Raw genomic sequence first — 5,119 nt, 5'->3', positions numbered from 1 at the left:
TCATTTGTCATAACTTAGCAACTCCTAAAAGTGTATTTATCTTGTGGCTAACTTTGTGGGATAGGCTTGTCACTAAGGATAGGTTGCTTCAATGGCACATCTCTTGTGATCCAAGGTGTTTCTTTTGCTTGAATAGCAATGAAAGTGTTCAACACTTATTCTTTGATTGTGAGTACTCTAGACAGGTTTGGAACAAGGTGTTGAGTGTCTTACATGTTTCCAAGCTTGTTCAGCAGTTTGGTGATGAGATTGAATGGTTGAAGAAAATCTGTAGAAGTTCCAGATTGAAAAACAAAGTGATCCAAGTTGCCTTCACTGAAACAGTCTATGGTATTTGGATACAAAGGAATGTAGTTTTGTTCACTGGTTGTTGCAAGCCTGTTGATGTCCTAGTTAGGGACATTATCTTTCATTCAGCCTGTAGAATCCTAGCGGGAAGCAAATACTTGATTGCTTAGTTGGTTTATCAGGGAGCTGCTTCTGCTGTTCTGTTTTACTGTTGCTGGTTTATTGCTGCTGTTGCTGAATTCTGCTACTATTGCTGTCTGTTCTCTGTTGCTGTTGCTGAATTCTGCTGCTGTTGTTGATTTTTGTTGCTGTTGCTGGTTTCTGTTGCTGCTGCTGGCTTCTGCTACTGTTGTTGTTTCGTGTTGCTGCTGCTGTTTTTTGTAGCAGCTTCTGTTTTCTGTTGCTGTTGCTGATTTCAGCTGCTGTTGTTGGTTTTTGCTGCTGTTGCTAGTTTCTGTTGCTGCTGCTGATTTATGTTTCAGTTGCTGGTTTCTGTTGCTGCTGCTAATTTCTGTTGCTGTTGCTGAATTCTGCTGCTGTTGGTTTCTGGTGCTGTTGCTGACTTCTGATTAGCTGTTCTGTTGCTGTTTTGTTGTCTGTGGCAGCTGTTCTGCTTGCTGCAGTTTGGTTCTGGGTGGCAGCTGATTCTGCAGTTGCTGTTCTAGCAATCTATTTTCTGCAGCTGCTGGTTCAGGTGCTGATGCTGCTGTTCTGTTGCTGTGGTCCGCTGGTTCTGTTTTGGTCAGCAAGTTTGACAGCATGGTTGTTACAGCTTGTGTGCTGGTGTTGCCTCTTTGTTTTGGCAGCTGGTTATTTGATGTCTTTTCTTTTGTTTTTTTTAGATGCTCTTGTTTCTTTGCTTGCTAGTTTATGCTAGTTTTGGTGTTTTCAGCTGCTCTTTTTGCTTATTTTTTGTGCTGGTTTTGTCTTAGGTTCTCTTGTCTGGTCTTGGCTCTCAGAACCCTTCCTAGAAGGTGGCTGTGAGCTTGAGTCCAGTAGGTGTCCTTGTTTCTCCCAAGCACCCTTCCTAGAAGGTGGTTTGGGTAAATTCTTGGACTGTTGGTGTTGGTTTTGGTTTGGCCTTTTTGGTCTGTGGTGTTGGTGTTGTTACAGCTTAGCTTCTTATAAGTTGTAACTTTCTTATTTTGGCAATAAAATTCATATTTTCCAAAAAAAAAAAAATTATTTTTTTAAAATTTTTGGACAAATCAAGTTGTGTCATGTGTAAATTAAACTTAATTAAAAAAAAATTACCTCTTCAACCTGTTATTGGTCACTCGGGACCATTTCGAGCAGATTGGGTATAAAGGTCGGATTATTTAAAAATAATCCAAAGGTGGGATTATTTTTAGCGGACGGGCCAAAGGTGGGATTATTCCGGGCAATTTTTCCATTACCAAATGCTTTGTTTCAAAATACGTAAATTATTGTGTAGAACGGACTCACGTGAGTCCGATCATACAAACAAAAAATATTTCATTTCTGACGAAAATTAACTTATTCCTGACTAGAATGATTTTATTCCTGACAAAAAATATCTAATTCCTGACGAAAATTAACTTATTCCTGACTAACAAAAACTTATTTCTAATAGTATTTTTTCGGGTTTTAATTGTCAGAAATTAGACAATATTGATCAGAAATTAGGGAATATTTATCAGATATTAGACAATATTGATCAAATATTAGACAATATTAATTAGATATTAGACAATATTAATTAGATATTAGACAAATTTTCCTCGTGATGAATGTGTTGCATCAATGGCGGAGTTTTCCAATGTAATAGGACCCCCAGTTGCATTGTAAATCATACACTTAGTAGCAACGCTAATACGCTACTACCACAACGATCAACCAGCTTTGCGGCGAAGTTGTGAGTACTCACATCCTTACCATCATTGTTCTTCATTAACATTGCTGCTTTAGCTCGGTCATTTTGGTTCAACGTCTTCTTATCTTGATATTCTTTCATCTCTATTAATGTTTCGTTTGTGATGGGAACTCCATTCGTTTGCCATTCTATGAATAGTAGCAAAAAGATTCAGAATTTAGGGGGAAGAGGGAGGGTGATGGCAGTGGGTAGGTCGGAGATGGCGGCATGGTTGCGGTTTGTGATAAGGGAAGTGTGTTATAAACTGGACTCACGTGAAACGGACTCACACAAAACCTTCTCTTCAAAATATTATCCTACACTAGCTTATATATATATATATATATATATATATATATATATATATATATATATATATATATATATATATATATATATATCCCAAAGAATATAGGGTGTTTTCTATTTTAATAATTTTCACGTATAACCTTAACAAAACTTATTTTAGTTGTGTTTAAATTGGGGTAATGCTTTGGATAATGCTTTTTAAACTTATTTTTCTCTATGATCTTGCTAATGAACGCTCATGGGCCTAAGGTGTTAGATAAGCTTTTAAAACATTTTTTCTAAATTGGTATAAATTTAAAAAAAGCATGTCAAAATCACACGTCGATAGGTGTAATTAATGTTCATGTTAGTTCATTATTTCTACTTTTAGTTATTCTATAATGTTAGCTTTTGTGTTTTTTTTTTCTAGGAAAATTTGTTAAAAATAATCCCAACTTTCGTTAGTTCGCTCAATATAATCTCTACTTTAGATTACTTTTAAATGATCCCGACTTTATGGGTTATTCGCTTTAAACAGTCCCAACCGGTCACCCAACCTGTTGTATCAGGTTACGGGGACACGTGGCATTGGTTGACTAATTTTTATTTTTTTTTTTAAAAAAAGAACTAATAAAAATATTAAAACTTAAAATGAAAACAGCCCACCGACGAAAACCTCCCTTCCACCACCGCCGGCTACTTTCGAAGCCGCCAACCCTCCTTCCCACCGACGCCAGCTCTCGAACTTTCTCTCCGTCACGTCAGCGTCCGACCACCACCGCTTCCCTCCTCCTCTAAATCATTTAACCTCCACCGCCTACAAAAAAAAAAAAAAAAACCCAAAAACCCTTAATAAAACCCAGCCCAACCGCCAAAACACCATAATCGGTCCTCCCCCACTCTCGAAACCCTAGCTACATGGGTTCTGAGGGTAGGGGAGGACCGATTGTTGTGTTTTGGCGGTGGGGCTAGGTTTATTTAAGGATTCGGGTTTAGGTTAGGAGGTTTTAGGGTTGTTGTTTTGGTGGTTTAGGGGGTAAAGGGAAGGGTGGCGACAGAGCTGGCAGTGGGCAGCGGCAATAAGGGGCAGGAGTACTTGGCTGGGTGGTAGGCAGTGGCCGCCAGATTTCAAGGTTGCTGGTGTGTTGTCAACTAGTGTTTTTTAAAACACAAATAAAAAGATTTTCAACCAATTACAACGTGACATGCACATAAACCCAAAAAAAACCTCTTTAAGGTTATTGGTCACTTGGGACTGTTTAAAGAGAATAACCACAGAGTTCGGATTATTTAAAAATAATTCAAAGTTGGGATTATTTGAAGCGAATCGGCGAAAGTTGGGATTATTTTAACAAATTTTCCTTTTATCTAAACTTAACTATCTAAACTTAGCTTGTTTTTATGAAACGCATGAACATAAGGTGAATTGAAAGGCTTTATTTATATGTATCACGAATTTGCTCATTATTTCCTAAGCGAAATGTATGAATAAGTTCATCACAAATTTTCATATGTGGTTCCCACACGGTGTGGCCGGGGTTACTCGGTCGATTAGGGGTTACTAAATCAGTGTTTTGGTGTGTGTCAGCTTACCACACAGTATGGCTGGCCACATTTTTTTTTTCATTTTTCATGTTTTATTATTTATATTATTATTTTTTTGAATGGGTTTTTATTATTATCTTATGTTGAGTAACTAGGTTTTAATGATTTTAAACTAATGATGATTATCTATCTAACGTATTTCACTACTAAAAATGAAGGTTTTTGCGACCGTCTCGAACGGTCGTTGAAAATAGCAAAAACGGTCGCTGAAAATAATTGCGACCTTCAACGGTCGTAATGTGGGCGTCGTTATTAACTTGATCGAAAAAAAAAATTACGACCGCTTGACGGTTGCAATTAATTTGTGATCGCTTTCTTTATTTTCAACGACAGGCAATAAAACGGTCGTAAATATTATGAATTGCGACCGTTATCAAATCGGTCGCAAATATGCACATTTGCGACAGTTTTAGGCGGTCGCAAATTTTCTTAAAAAAAATAAAATAAAAAGGTATCAAATGCAGCAACCAATTCCCACTCACCCCCCCCACCAACCTGCTGCATTCTTTCATAGCCTAAACCCCCTAACCCACCACCACCGTCCTCCCTAAACAACCACTACCCACCATCACACCCACCACCACCGTCCTCTCTAAACAACCAACACCCACCACCACCGCTATCTTTAACCAAAAAAAACCCACAAAAAATAAATCAACCAACCATATGAATTTATAAAATAAAAAAGGAAAAATACACTTTAATAATCCCAACTATGGGCGATTTACCTACAATAATCCCAACTAACGTTTATTCTACAATAATCCCAACTATTAAGTCAATTTTCCTCCAGCAGTCCCAAAAACCGGTTACCTGCTGAAATGGTAAAATTTTTTTTTTGGTTTTTTAATTGCCACATGTCAGAACCTGATTGGCTTAATTTAAAAAAAATTAAAAAAAAAAGAAAAATCAGCTCAGCCTAGCCCGCCACCCCCTCCTCCTTTCAGCCATGACAACCACCCTTATTCCCAAATCTGACCATCGGGAGATCAACCATCCCGAATCCCAGCCCCGTAGCTAACCCGACCACCGCCTGCGATCTCGTGAAGCAATTTCCGGCGGGGT

This window comes from Chenopodium album, chromosome 6, assembly GCF_948465745.1.
Source record: "Chenopodium album chromosome 6, dcCheAlbu1.1, whole genome shotgun sequence".
NCBI classification, from domain to species: domain Eukaryota; kingdom Viridiplantae; phylum Streptophyta; class Magnoliopsida; order Caryophyllales; family Amaranthaceae; genus Chenopodium; species Chenopodium album.
This window is presented reverse-complemented; position numbering follows the sequence as displayed.